Genomic DNA, 15,508 nt, shown 5'->3' with positions numbered 1-15,508 from the left:
TTAGTCATAGCTCCTTAAACCTCTCTGTGCCTACTACTGAGCCAAGGGATCCACCATGAGAGTCATGGTGATGATAGTGACGGTGACAATGATGATGATTATGATGATGATGGCGGTGGTGATGGTGACGATGGTGATGACAGAGATAGAAATGATGGTGATGATGATAATGGTAATGATGATATTGGTGATGATGGTGATCACAGTGTGATGGTAAGGATGGTGGTGACGATGGTAATGATGACGATGGTGATGGTGATGGTGGTAATGATGATGGTGATCACAGTGATGATAGTAAGGACGGTGGTGATGATAATGATAATGGTGTGGTGGTGGTGGTGGTGGTGATGGTAATGATAATGATGTAATGATAATGATGGTGATGATGATGGTGGTGATGGTGGTAATGATGATGGTGATCACAGTGATGATAGTAAGGATGGTGGTGATGATGATGGTGATGGTGGTGGTGGTGTGGTGGTGGTGGTGACGGTGATGATGATGATGTAATGATGATGGTGATGGTGATGGTGGTAATGATGATGATGATCACAGTGATGATAGTGAGGATGGTGGTGATGATAATGATAATGGTGTGATGATGGTGGTGGTGGTGGTGGTGGTGGTGATGGTGATGATGATGTAATGATGATGGTGATGATGATGGTGGTAATCATGATAGTAATCACAGTGATGAAAGTAAGGATGGTGTCTATGATAATGGTGATGGTGGTAGAGTGGTAATGATGATCATGGTGATCATGTTATGGCAACACCCAACCAACATTCATGGGGCATTTACTAAGTGTTCACACTGTTTTCAATGCTTTGTACATATTCATTCATTTTACCCCAACAGCAGTCCTATGACATAGGGACAATTATTGCAAATGTGAACATTGGAGCTTATGTTTGCTCAAGGCTGCCTACCTGGCAACGGTCTGACTGGGATTCAAACCTAGGCAGTTGCTCCATGGATCAGCTCTGCACACCTTCTCCATGTTCTGCAGACCAACAGGCCTCCTCTTCTCCCGGGTGCCCAACGGCAGAGGCCAGAGTGCTAAGGTGAAGTCTCCTCTTGGCATCCCAAGGAGAGGAGACCAGGTGGCTCACACTAAGTAAACTCAATTCCAAGGACAGCCTGGCTGCCAGTGCTTCTCTCTTGACACAGTGAGTTACACAAAAAAGATAACAAAGCCAATGACCATGAATTGCCTAAACTATGTTCAGCAGAAAGAGGTTTATTTTATGTAGGAAATGCCTACATAAAAGATGAGGTTTATTATATTGTTGATACCAAATCCTGAGTGGATGATGCATCTTCTTTTGTAATCGCAGACACTTGAGAAGATAAATGGCTCATACAGCCTATTTATGTGTGAAGTACGACATGCCAGCTCGCCAGTGGGCCCTTCTGTTGGTACATTCTGCTATCTCGCTCCCAAAATTTCTGCCCAACCCCATTCACTGACCTGAGAGTCAGCAGTTAGATGTCATAGGCCCAAAGTATTTAAAGTCTTTAAATTGCAATTTTAAATGTTTAAATTATGCCAACATCTCTTTTAGCCCTACTCCTTCTTATGTAAGAGCTACCTTTATATTCTCTAAAAGGAATCAAATGTAAATTTCCCTGAACCATGAACTGTGAAAACAGCATCAATGTATCTTAGGTCTAATAGAGAGTGAGAGAAGGATTTTGCTTGTTTTTCCAGTAACCTGTGGGTAGCAGAGGTTTTCATAAGATAAGTCATTGACTTGGTGTTTCAGAATAATCACATTAAGTATCTGACCCTGAAGACTCTTTAGCTGGGGATAAGGACTCTGTGAAATAGAGCAACAATGACAGCTTTCATCCCATGCCACAGACAATAGAAGCCAGGCCAGATGATATGCCCAGGAGGTCATCACATCCAGGGGCAGAATTCCACCTGAGAACTAGGTCTTTGCTGTGACTAGAAGAGGTCAGAAACCGATGAGAGAAGTTTTCCCATCCTTTCCCCGTGAAAACACCAGACACACACATACACATGCACGCAGGCATGCACACACACTCTCACATGCACATGTATGTACACTTACATCAGCATTCACGTGTCTGTGTGTACACACACACACACACGCCAACACACATGCAGGCTCTCGTGCTGTGTTCTGTCTGCACCTGCCTTCAGCTAAGGAGGCTGTGGTTGCCTTTCCCTATGCTCATTTAAAGGGTTCCTCAGCCACTTCATTCTCCCTGGGCCCAATGGCACCAAGTCCTTAGGAGCCAGAGTGAGTTGGAAAAATGATCGGGGGAGGGGAAAGGATATTTGTTGTGACTTTGGTTTGGAGCACTGGAGCATCTCAATAGTGTGTTGGGAAAATCAGCAGAGCAATGGGTCACGAAATGCCATCTCTCCTGGCAGCCAGGATGGAAATGGGAAGGGCTGGGCCAGGCGCGGTGGCTCACACCTGTAATCCCAGCACTTTGGGAGGCTGAGGCGGGCGGATCACGAGGTCAGGAGATTAAGACCATCCTGGCTAACACAGTGAAACCCCATCTCTACTAAAAATACAAAAAATTAGCCGGGCATGGGGCAGGCGCCTGTAGTCCCAGCTACTTGGGAGGCTGAGGCAGGAGAATGGCGTGAACCCGGGAGGCGGAAGATGCAGTGAGCCGAGATTGCGCCACTGCACTCCAACCTGGGCAACAGAGCGAGACTCCATCTCAAAAAAAAAAAGGAAATGGGAAGGCTCTGCTGGCAGGGCTGCAGGGCTACCAGGAGGGTGGCAAAGTGCTCGTTGTACCCCGAGAGGGGACCTGGAGGCTCCAGGGTAAACCAGATGCTGCTAAAGTTGGTTCCCTCTGGAGGAAGGTTCTCTCGCAGGTCACTGGGTGCAGCAAGGACACAGCAGCAGCACCCCCATCGCACACCTGAGCCAGGGCCCAGAGTCAGAGCTCAGACAGAGGATAGAGTTGGGCAGCATCAGAAAGCCCAGCTTCCTCTGGAATTTCTGATCCTGGCCATATTCACTTCCTGTGTTTGCTGTCACAAATTGCTGCAAAATTAGTGGCTTAAAACAGCACAAATGTATTCTCTTACAACTCTGGAAGTCTGAAATGTGTTATGCGAGGATAAAACCAAGGAGTCCGCAGGGCTGCCTTCCTTTCTGGAGCTCCAGGGTGTCCGCGTCTCACCTTCACCATTTCCTCGACGCTGCGCACGTTCTGCTGCTGGTGGCCCCTCCTCCATCTCCAGGGTGCATCCGTCCACCCTCCACTCCACCGTCCCTCCTCCTTTTCCTGACTGCATCCCTCCTGCCTCCCTCTTTGAAGCTCTCCTCATTCCACTGGGCCCACCAGGTAGAACAGGATGATCCACTGTCTCCAACCCTTAATTTAATCTCATCTGCAAAATCCCTTTTGCCATGTAAGTGACATCTTTATAGGGTTCAGGGACTAGGGTGTAGACATCTTTGAGGTCCGTTATTCTTTCGACTACCCTCACTTGAAGAGTGTCCCTGGGGCAGGCCTGAGGTCAGGAGGGAGCTGGGAGTGGAGTGGACCAGCTGATGGATGAAGGTTTCTCAGGTGAGAAGGGTGAGGCCCAGCCTCGCAGACAGATCAGGCTGGGTGGGGGTGGAGCCCAGAGCAGACGTGGGCCTCCCTCTCCCAACCTCCCAACTCCCGGGCTGCCTGCAGCCCTCTTCTCCGAGACAGCTTTCTCCAAAGGAGACATTGAGCTGCCCACTGAGACTCTGGGGTCCCATCCTCTACCCAGGCTTTGGGGTCCCGTCTCCCTGGAATGGGAGATTCCTTCCCCTAAAGAGAAACCTAGAAAAGAGGTAGCTGGGGGCCTTGGGGAACCCACTTACCGGCAGTTGTGAGCCCCAGCACAGGTGGAACCGAGTTCGGAAAGCACAGACCAGGAACTGGGTGGCCCATGACTCTTAAGGTCACAGGGGAGGACTCAGCCCAGGATCAAACCCCACTGGAGTGGCTGGAGGCCATGGCAGGGAGGACATCCCACCCCAGCTTCTCACACATCCTGACCCCAGGCCCTACAGTGTACAAGGCTGGGTGGGAAGTGTGGCAGGAAGGGCAGCCTTGGAACCTCATGGGCCATCGCATGGTGCCTGCACCCTCCTGTCCCTGGCACAGAAAGAACAGGAGGGCCCCTGCCCCATCCCCCAGCTCTAGCATCTCGGAAGCTAGGGAGAGGAGGAGCAGAGACCCCGAAGGCTCCTCAGCTGAGGGAGCTGCATTGCACTCCAAGGGGCCCTATCTATGACAGGGAACTGTGCTATCCTGAGATGTGCTGTGGCCTCCTATGGGACTCTCTCCCTGTTTTATGTCTTCTCTGCATCTTCCACCCCAAACCACGGGTTGCCCACAAACGGAATCCCTCCAACACCTTCCATGATGTGGATGGACTTTTGCTTGCACTGGGGAGACTGGCCTTGCTGTGGGATTGGATCAGGGGGCTCAGATCCAGGGGCTCTCCCAAACCTGGGTTGGCAGGAGGGGCTGGCTCCCAAGGCCCCTTGCAGCTCAGGGTCCCAGGTATAGAGCCAGAAGGTAAAGCAAGCAACGATCTTCGTTTCTGCAGGGTCTCAGGGGAAGTGGAAGGAAGTGGCCATGAGGTTAATGCTGGAAACGTAGTCCCGCGTGTGACCCAAGGTTACCTGCCATCATGCATTCGGTGAGCGAAGCCTGGGCCCGCTTTGTTCTTGGTGCACCATGGTGTGGTGCTGAGCCTTCTCCATCAGCCCACGTGGGCTGGGCCTGCAGGCTCCGTTCCCATTCTCACCTCCCCTAAGGCCTGGGTTCCTTTACATTGCTCTTCTCTGACTGCATTTATTGTTGACCAGTCTAATTCCTGTCCTCTGGGATGAAAGGAGCCCATGGGAGCCCTCGAGGGGGAATCCTAGGAGAAAGTTACATTTCACAACAAATATGAGTGTCAGTGCTGTCAAGGCACCGAAGGAAAGTTCCTCCCAAATATAACCTCCATCTGCTTCAAAGAATGGAATTTTCTGAATCTCTCAAATGGAAGTGGCGGAGAGGAGCATGGCATGGAGTTTGGTGGAGGCCAGGGCATCTTACGAAAAAGAAAAAAAGCCATAGAAACCATATGCCAAACCAAGGAGTTGTGGGTTGAAAGGGACCCCCCACACACACAAAGGGAAAAAGAGGCTCCCACCCAGCCTCACCTGCCCACCTGCAGAGGTGTCGGATTCAGGCTGCCTGCCAGAGGGGAGAGCCAGGAGAATCAAGTGGCCCTGGCCCCTTCCCCGCCTCCCTGTCCACGGCCGCCTTGTCCCCCTGTCTCCCGTTTGGCCTTTGGCCTTGGTCTTCCATCTATTCATCCATTTCCTTGAACAACAGAATGAGCTCCTGAAAAGCCTGCAGGGGGCTGCATAGTCAGCCCCAGAGGTGGGTTTAAAGGGTGCTAGACGAGTCACTACCTGGGTCCAGGGCAACCTGATACACTGTCCACCTCTGAACTGTATTTTTCTCTGCTTTAAACTGGCCCCCAAACCAGACTGGAGCCAAGAGGATAGCAGCCAGGCTTGGAGGAGTGGGGAGTAGAAAGGAAATGAAGTGGACACTTAGGGCTAAAGCTACCCCCTGGCCAAGGAACACTGAGAAATTGAGTGAAAGGGAAGCAGGGAGAGGGAAAATAGGGAGGAAAGTGCCAGCTGCCCCTCCTGTATGAACCACAGATTCAATACTGGGGTGACTCATCCTGTCCCCCCATTATTGGCAGAAATGCTGCTCAGAATATATTTGCTTTGCTAATATCCTAGGCCCCAGATATACCCCTTAGGTTCTATCAGAGCGAGGATGTGGCATGAAACCTGTGCTCCTGTGTGTGCACGTGGTAATGACAGTTCCTGCCCTCCAGGTTCCAGGCAGTGGCTTCAACATTCTGATTTTCACAAAGTTTGTTTCCTTCCCGTGACTCTGAGCCCAGTGTCTCAGTGGAGCCTCGTGAATGAGAGAAGGATGCGTCTGCTGCGTTCTTGGGGCACCACAGTGTGGGGTTTGCCAGGCTCTGCAGGAGAGAGGGTGAGGTCGAGGCGTCCACTCTGTGCACAGCGCTCACATCTGAGTGTGGAAGTCTCGGGCTCTGCTGTCAGTCAGGGACAGCCTAGGGAGTCAGATGTGCAGGTGTTGGGGTCTGAAGAGCACTCACATCCTCTGCCCTCTCCACTGGTGGGTAAAACTCAGGCTCAGGGATTCAGAAACCAGAGGCTGAATATACAGACAGTGGGCAAACCATACATGGAAGGACAGCTCTGACCCATGACCTGCAGCGCCAGCCCAAGAAACCACCCCTTCCCTACAGACCCAGCCCAGGAAACCACCCACTCCTTCCCTATAGACCCAGCCCAGGAAACCACCCCTTCCCTACAGACCAGCCCAGGAAACCACCCCTTCCCTACAGGAAACCACCCCTTCCCTATAGACCCAGCTCAGGAAACCACCCCTTCCCTATAGACGCAGCCCAGGAAACCCCTTCCCTACAGACCCAGCCCAGGAAACCCCTTCCTTACAGTCCCAGCCCAGGAAACCACCCCTTCCCTATAGACCCAGCCCAGGAAACCCCTTCCCTACAGACCCAGCTCAGGAAACCACCCCTTCCCTACAGACCTAGCCCTGGAAACCACCCCTTCCCTACAGACCCAGCCCAGGAAACCAGCCCTTCCCTGCAGACCCAGCCCAGGAAACCACCCCTTCCCAGGGTAGGAAATTGGGAAGAAAACACTTTCCTTCCCCAGAGGATCCAGCAGGGTGGCAAGGGGCTGAAAAGAAGAACTGGGTTCAGTGTCTCATTCAGGGCACATGCCATCTCGAATGGGGAGAAGAGGGTATTTTTCAGCATTTGTACTAAACTTGCGTGTGTACATATTCACTGGTATTTCAGCGGCAGTTGGTTTACTCTCGCTAAGTGTTATTTTATTATTCAAACCACAGTTTGGTTCATTATCTCTCTGCAGAGCTTCTTGCAGGCAGAACTCCCACACCCTGACATCGCTGTCCAGTCAGTCCTTGTGGGACTCTCGGAGTCCAGAAAATTCTGAGAGCTCAGTGATGCGGGGGAAGACTCAGCAAGGAAAACAAGGTGGTCCCACTCCTCCGCCTTCAGTTCTTCAGGGCAAGGGGGGCGGGGCTGTCCGACATTCTGGGAATCTTCACTGTTTCTAGTTCAGCACAAAGGTGGGGGTGTGGCTTGGAGGTCAGAACCAGAAACAGCACCCTGGGACTCAGGGAACAGTGGTGGGGAATGAGCTGGGTGGGTCAAGGGAGCCAGTCCTGGGCCAGCCCCAGAGGCTGACTCAGGGTCGGGCAGGGCCCAGGGGCTCCGGGAGGTGCTGGTGGAAGGGGGCAGCCGAGTGTGCAGCCAGCGGGAACAGTGGGGCAGAGAACGGGTGTGGAAGAGCCTGCAGGCAGGTAATAATGAGAGGAACAGGAGGAGGCAGGTTATGACAGGTCACAGGGCCTGGGCAGAGGAGCCGGGGACAGCAGTAATACGGGAGAGGTCAGAGGGCATACCCCACCCAGGCCTGTCAGATGCAGGGAGGGCTTCTGGAGAAGTGGGAGCAGACCCCATGTAAGGGAGGGGCTGGTGAAGGAAGCTCAGGCCCAGGCAAGGAGGTAAGGAAGTCAGGCGGAGGAGAGGGAGGGGTCTGTGGGAGCTGGGGCCCGTCTTGTTCTTTGGGCTTCTGCAAGATAGAACGCTGTCTGCTCCACGACCTCTCCTCAGCTATCACCAAACCCTCGGGGGCATCACAGCAACCCTCAACTGCAGCCTGCTTTGCTGGACACATGCCCTGAACTTTGAGACTCAAGCTAGGGCTTGCTTTAGGCCATTGTTGTTCACTCAGTAGCTGGGCTCTGCTTCTAACAATAGCAATAACACCAACAAGAATTGTTAGGGACTTCTTGGAGTCCAAATACAAATTATTTGGACTGCTTCCTGGGACCAAAAAACCAGGCAGTGAAGTAAAAGTTAAAGGTGAGCAGGCAGAAACAAAGCCTCAAATTCAAACTACAATTAGCCCCAAGCCAAGAAGACAGCACACAGCAGCTCCCTAACCAAAACATGCTGCTTACATTGAACAAACATCGCATGTGCCATGACGGCCACACACCCACTGCACAGTGCATGCTCCAGGGAACTCTTAAACTGGAATAAGTTATCTCCCACGGCTTAGTCCATGCTGCACTACCATAAAGAATACCTGAGACTGGGTAATTTATAAAGAACAGAGATTTATTTCTTACAACTCCTGAGGCTAGGAAATCCAAGGCCAAGCTGCCCCCATCTGATGAGGGCCTTCTTGCTGTGTCATCCCATGTAGAAAGGCAGGAGGGCAAGAGAGGGAGAGGAGGGAAGGAGATCAAAGTCATCCTTTCACTGGGAGTTAATTCCCATGATAACTAACCCACTCCCACGATCACTAACCCACTCTCATGATAACTAACCCACTCTCATGATATCTAACCCACTCCCATAATAACTAACCCACTCTCATGATAACACTAACCCACTCTCATGATCACTAACCCACTCTCATGATAACTAACCTACTCTCATGATATCTAACCCACTCTCATGATATCTAACCCACTCTCATGATAACTAACTCACTCTTATGATAACTAACCCACTCCCATGATATCTAACCCACTTCCATGATCACTAACCCACTCTTAAGGGTATTCATACATTCATGAAGCTAGAGCCCTCATGGCCTAATCATCTCTTAAAGGTCCCACCTCTCAATGCTGTTGCATTGGGAATCGAGTTTCAAACACATGAACTTTGAGGGACACCTTGAAACTACAGCACCCACCCACTTTGATGTTTGTTAAGTACTGGTTGCAAATAATGTCCATGGACCCACATAAAAGCCCCCACGGAGGACACTGAGTCTTTGTCCACCTCTGTCTTTAGGAAGGAAATGCAGGAAGGGAGCAGCCACCTTAATACTTTGGGGATGAAGAAGCCATTTATTCATTTTCCGTCCTTTCAATGAGCATTTGAGGAATGACCAGTGCGTCCTTGGGGATTGCAAGGCAGGGGCCATGCTTGATGCCTGGGGGATGCTGAGACTCAGAGAAGACTCTCCGTGAGTGTCTCTTGGTGTGGACCAGGACACACTGCAATCCTCAGCAGCAGTTCTGTTGGTCACAACATGATGTGACCCCTTCTATGTCCTCATCTCACTTCCCAAAACAGAATTCAAGATAGGAACTGACTGGTTAGGACCAACTGGACGATGTCCACTGTGGCCATCTACCCACAGCATCCCATCTTGGTGAAGATGAGAAGGCAGAGGAGGGACAGACAAACCCTGGGGCCAGAGCTCACAAACTGCGAGCTTCCACGCTGTGCCAGTCCCTCTTTTCCACATTGAGGACACAATTGGTGGTTCCAGTTACTAATTGTGGTTGCTACAAAGGAGTATTTTAGATTAAAAAGGAAACATTTGTCAGCAGGCTTTGGAGCTACAATTCCCTATTGGTGACTGATTTCATACAACCAGAGTGTTATAGGACTACCGCAGCCACAGATCTCGGATATTCAGGGATAAGTCCCAATCGCCTATCTCTATTCTTTTAAGCAAAGGTGATTTATCACATGGATGACTTAAATTTGGGCCCTTGTAAGACTCTTTGTATAAATGCGTTTAAATATCAGGTAAAATGCTGTCAGAACACCAGCTTTGATATTGGGTTTAAAAGGATGATTTCTGCATTACCTTGACAGACAGCACTTTGCAAAGGAATCCATCAAATAAACATCATTTGGATAATGTCACAATCTCTGGACAAATCTGGAAACCCACTGGGGTGGCAAAGAATTAGGCTCTAGAGTCACCTGTCTGGAGAGAAAGCTCCTTGGTCCTCTCAAGTGGGTCTTTCCTGGAAGTGTTCAGGGCCATCTATGAGAATGCTTCATCCTCAGGGCAACAAAATGAAGAGTAAATGTTCCAAAAACAGGAATGAAATCGGCTTCTCCATCTCGCTCTCATGACAACGCCTGATGGATGTTTCCCTCCAGAATCAATAGAAAAGTTTATTTAGAGATTTGAGAGGGAGTCTGGGGGAAGGGGAGCTGTGCAAACAAATATTCCCCCAGCTGGCTTCCCTTACGTTGAGATCTGTAAATAATATTCTGCAATAACAGAAGTTATGAACCAACAGTTCTCATGGAGAAGAGAAAATAATGGCAAATAAAAGCGCTCATGCCCAGAACATAAACCATCGTTCCTCCTGAGACTGACAAATGGAAACACTTACCTCCGCCGCCAAGGGGAGCAGTAAGGGATCAGGTGGGGGTGGGGGCAGAACCCGGGGAGACCAGCTCAGCCTCCAGCCTGGGTCGTCAATCCATTTGTCAGCTGAGCCCACCATATATGCACTAGAGGGTACTTAATTGCTCATAAAAATGATTTGCTGGGTGTTTCTTTTTTTAATAAACTATGGGGGTGGAGAAAACATGAAGTTCCATGGAGCATTGGCTTTTTACCTTTCAAATTCATAAAAACAAGCCCGTGATCAGGAAAGAGAGCCAGGGAAGGAGTGGGCCAGGAGGATGCTCTGGGGATGGGGAGCAGAGCTCATTTTTGGAGACAGATTTCCTGCTGGTGGGAGATGGAAGGCCCTGCTGTGATGCTTTGGCACCACCGCCCACCCTGGGATGCCCAAACTTCCACTTCCAAGTCCATTCTTCCTGGCAACTCGTCCATGCATAAGCGTGTCCTGTGGCTATCGGCCAGGTGCCTTCCCTGCTTAAGAGTGAGGAGGCTGATTACCCAAGGGCATTGGCAAGAGGGTGGGATCGGGGGCTGCAGACTCCTCCTGTGCCCTTCTCCTCGAATCTGCCCTTGAGACGTCCAGGAATTATAAGGCCGGAGCCCAAGGCTGGGGGAGGACTCTGCAGGCGGGACCCTCATCTGTCTTGCACACGACTTCCTACACCAGTACATCACACAATCCTGGACACAGTAGGTGCTCAATAAATAATGCACCCAGGGTAACAGACCCTCATGAAGCGGCCAATTTCCTCTGAGGGAAATCACACTAAGAATTTATTAAATAAACGGCAGAATTCTGGCACAGCCCCCAGCCTTCAGATAGGGTTCCCTCTAATTCACCCCCCACCAGGCTCCACGTGCTCCAGACCTGCCCCAGACCTCCTCTTCCCTCCCTCCTGGCCGGAGGCTTCCCCGAGGAGAGACCAGCCAGCCCAAACATGTCACCATAAACAAGCCTGCCGCCCCGCTGCCGCCGTGTGATTACTTCTTGTCCCTTCTCAGGGCTACAGAGCCCATGCTGAGCAGCCACTGGGCAGAAATGTCAGCTCCTAAATCAAAGACATATATCACCGCCACCCAAATTAACACGTTTTATGGAGCCGTAAATGATTTTATGATAAATAGGCGCTGAGGGTTATGAATCAGGTTATGCAACCGCCGTCTTACCCCTCAGCCCCAATCCCCGTTGCTTTCAATTGAGCGGCGATACAGGGGGTGCAGAATGACATTTAGTTACATTAAATTGCAAGCATGCCTTTTCTCCTCGCTGTTTTCCCCACATAAAATGAGGATTAATGCCCCTTCAGCAGCTCCGAGGCCTTGCTCAGCCGCAGGAACGGACTCGGCGCCCCGGGTCGCTGTGAGTTATTCATGAGGCCCGGCCCCATCTCGGGGAGCCCTGAAGGCCACATCTGGGCAGAGATGGGCTAAGTAGGCTGCTCATTAGCAGAACCCTGACAACAAAAGAGGAAAATGGTGCCTGGAAGCCGTGGACCCTCCGAGCGGACTCAGAGAGTGGGGAGAATCTCACCACGAGCTCTGTGGACCAGATCGTCCCTTGCGCTCAGGCTCAATTATGGACACGGCTTTTCAGAAGATCCCATTGTTAGACCACAGGACATCTCAAAGTCAGGGCAGGTCGGGGTGGGGGCAGCAGCGGGAGACCGGGCTTTACAAAGGACTGTTTTCCTGGAAAGAGAGGAGAGGGCGGGGAGGGGAGGGGAGGGGAGGGGAGGGGAGGCTAAGGAGTCCCTGGCTTGGAAGTCAGCCCTTCTCAAACCAAGAGGAAGCCTCGTTTTAGAGACGCCCCGAAAACTGACAGGCACCTCAGCTTCTCTCCTTTCCTGAGTTCTGAAGGGTCATTCCATTTCAGCCCTGAGAAAGCATGAATCCTCCCCCTATCCCGGCCAGAAGATAAACTTAACATGGGGAGTGAGGGAGGAGAACACTTTTTTTAAAGATTTCCAAAAACTCAATGAAAGTTAAATCTTTTGAGTGGATGAGACATTAAGGATGGAGAAGGTGGGAAAAGGGTTACATTGCTGAAACGTAGAAAAGAGAAAATGTTTCCTTATCCCATGACGCTCCCCACTGCATAAAAATACAGTTCCCACCTGGCCCCAAGCACCTGGGCAGGATCCATCTTTTACTGTCATGTAGCTTCTAGAACAGTAAATGAAGTCAGACATCTTCTCTCACTCTTCTTCATCCTCACATTTCTCCCCAAACATATCTGGAAAAAATATCTCCTTGGTTGTGCAATCCTCAAGAACATTCGGCTCTTTCACTGAAATGCTCATCTTTGCTGATAACATTTCACACACATCTAGGCCCTGGGCATCAGGGAACGAGGCCCACTGTGGGCTCCGCGGTAAGGAGAGCTGATAGGTAACTACCTGGAGGAATTGGTGAGGCCCAGTGCTCAGCTCTGGGGGGCAGGGGCCTTCCCCAGGCTGGGCAATCCGAGGATACCTCACACATAGGTTTTCCAGCACCTGGTTTAGCTGCTGATAAGCCACAGTATATTTCAGAAACAGGTACAATAAATGGGGGTGCCAGCAGCAACAGATCATCTCTGAGGCTCAGTAACAAAAACAAATCCATCTTTTTGGAAATGAACTCAGAGCTTGGAGGTCATTCCTTGAAACTCGTTCCTGGTCTGAGCCTCTCTTCCTCGGATGCCCAAAAAACCTTATACTCAGCTTGATGCTGCTTGGAACTGAACTAAAGCAACAACTGTGATAAATGTGGGCAATGCTGAGATTAAGCAGAAGTTGAGAATGAGGACCCAACATACACCCCTTTCTCGATGGGAACTGAGCCTCTGGCTCAGCCACCAACACCGACCTTGCTGACATCATACCTCATGTGGCAATGGGCTTGCGTGAAGCTTCTGGGTTCTTTCTCCACCACCAATAGACACTTATTGCACAGTTACGATGTGCTCCTCATGTACGTAACAGAGAAAAAGAAGAGCAACAAGTCAGTGGAGAGCTGGACTTCAGAGGCCCCTGGAGAATCCAGCGGCTGTGTGTGTGTGCCTGTTTTGAGGGGCACCCCTTGGCAGGATGGTAGAAACTTGAGATAAATAAACAGACCCACATTTGAGGTAGCATCTCCATCCCAGTTCTGCCTGGCACCAGCTCTGCACACAAAAATAGTTTTAACCCAAAACCTCAAAAAGAGGCTGCCGTGTAGGCAAAAGCCACATACAGGTTCTGCAGGTCTCAGCTGCCCTCCTGCGAAACGGGCCACATGAAAACAGAGGATGCCAGAAGCCAGGAGAGTCCCTCCGGTGGACATGGATGGTCAGATTTTCACCCACGACACCTGCACCAGGACAGTGGTAGGAAGCACCATTGCCCCAGACCAGCCTTGTCCTCAAATGACTTCACCTGCATCCAGGCCTCCTGGAACACCTGCTGAAAGTCAAACTTCCATAGACCCAACCCAGCCCTTCAGAATCAGGGTCGCTGGGGCTGAGTCCTAGGAACCTGCCATTTGAGGTTCCCAAATGAATCTTCTGCAAGCTCAAGTTTGAGAAACCCAGTCTCTCCTTCCTGTGGCCTCCTTAGAGAGTCCACGTCTGCAGTGGAGACACACGCCCCAGCACAGGGGACTCCACACCTTCGGAACCTCTCTCCCATGCCATGTCTCCTAGCAGCCTAGAAACCCAGATCAAGGGACAGGAGGAAGGAGATGGGCTTTGGCTCTAGGCCTCCCTGCAGCTCTTGGTATTGGTGCCTCCCAGGAGATGCCTCCACCCCAGCCCTCCAGCCTCCCCTCTCCTGGCATCCATCACCAGGTCATGACCCATGTCAGGCTGTCACCCTGTCTGATGGAGAGCTCTATGCAGGCAGGGGCCAGGCCTGGCTCATTCACAGCTGTAAGGCCAGCACCTGAGGGTGGCTGGCATCCAAGAAGGGAATAATTTGGAAGAACAGAAGATGTCAGCCTTGTTCACCCATGGTTCACCACTCTCTGCCCCAGCCTTCTGTTCATGAAGATATGTGTGTCCCACATCTGTAACAGGCTTCACGGGTGATGACGTTCTCTGGTGAACTCATCCCTGTGGCATTGCAGCAGCTGCAGTGACAGCCCCTGAGAACTCAGGAGAACTCGCTGTGCACCTGCTCCTGGGCTGGCAGAGGGATCACCAGGCTCCTGGTCTGCATCTCCTGCTGGGACCCCAGCGCCATGTGGGGCAGAGGGATCACCAGGCTCCCAGGCTGCATCTCCTGCTGGTGACCCCAATGCCATGAGGGACTGAGACTCCCACTGCTGGTTTCTGTGAGATGTTTCTAATTTGAGAGTTTAGCTCTGAAGGGGGTCTCGCAGGCCAAGGGTCTTCATGACCCGGGGTCTGAGCTTCCTGGCCATGGCTCCCCTGAGCCAGCCAATGCCTTTCCCCACCCAGATTGGACCTGCCTCCAACACAGGGAACATGGCTTAAGGAGAAAGCACTGTGGAAGGAGTGGCTGCCGGTGCTCAGCTGGCTGGAGCAGGCCCAAGAGCTCAAGGCCAACATAGTGAAACCCCGTCTCTACTAAAAATACAAAAATTAGCTGGGCGTGATGGCACATGCCTGTAATCCAACCACTCAGGAGGCTGAGGCAAGAGAATCACTTGAATCCAGGAGGCAGAGGTTGCAGGGAGCCAAGATCACGCCATTGCACTGTAGCCTGGGCAACAAAATGAGAGTTCATCTCAAAAAATAAAAAACAAAAAGAAAAAAACAAAAAGCAGAGAGCTCGAGGGAGACAGCTTGGTGGCAGACACCTGTCCTCAGTAGAACACAGCATGTCTCCTGTGGAAGCCCCACAGGAACCGTCTTCAGGACACCAGAAGGATATGCCCCTCTCCAGGTGTGGGGCTCAATCCCCCAGGCCCTCAAGTCCCCCAAGCCCCCCACTCTGAGCCGAGCGACAAAGAAATCCCATCACAGCCTCTGGGCAGGAGCAGGAAAGGACACAGGAGGGGCTCCTGCAGCTCACAGAGACCCACACCAGTCCCGACTGGCCCCGCCACCCTCTCACAAGACCCAGGCCTCCGGGGCGGGGCAAGGGCACACTATCGACCCCAAAGGACAGCGTGCAGCAGCCACTTCGGGTGGGTTCCCCAGGAGGGTGCGGAGCAAGGGGCTTCTGGCCTTGGTGTGGGAATGGTCAGTGGGGAGCCCGTAAGCATGATCCCTGGG

The 15,508-nt window shown here is 51.6% G+C and overlaps 1 long non-coding RNA gene across 1 annotated transcript; it reads right to left on the bottom strand.

Moving 5' to 3' along the window:
• Positions 1-10,991: 10,991 nt before the first annotated feature.
• Positions 10,992-13,691, bottom strand: LOC116812830 (uncharacterized). Its single transcript, XR_004370811.2, has 3 exons — positions 13,175-13,691; positions 12,426-12,544; positions 10,992-12,000 (listed from the first exon to the last, which is right to left on the bottom strand). It is a non-coding gene; the product is annotated as an uncharacterized LOC116812830 (long non-coding RNA).
• Between the last annotated feature and the right edge of the window lie 1,817 nt (positions 13,692-15,508).

This window comes from Hylobates moloch, unplaced genomic scaffold, assembly GCF_009828535.3.
Source record: "Hylobates moloch isolate HMO894 unplaced genomic scaffold, HMol_V3 SCAFFOLD_9, whole genome shotgun sequence".
Classification (NCBI taxonomy): Eukaryota; Metazoa; Chordata; class Mammalia; order Primates; family Hylobatidae; genus Hylobates; species Hylobates moloch.
Note: the sequence above shows the minus strand (reverse complement) of the source record. Positions and strands in the feature narration are given on the sequence as shown.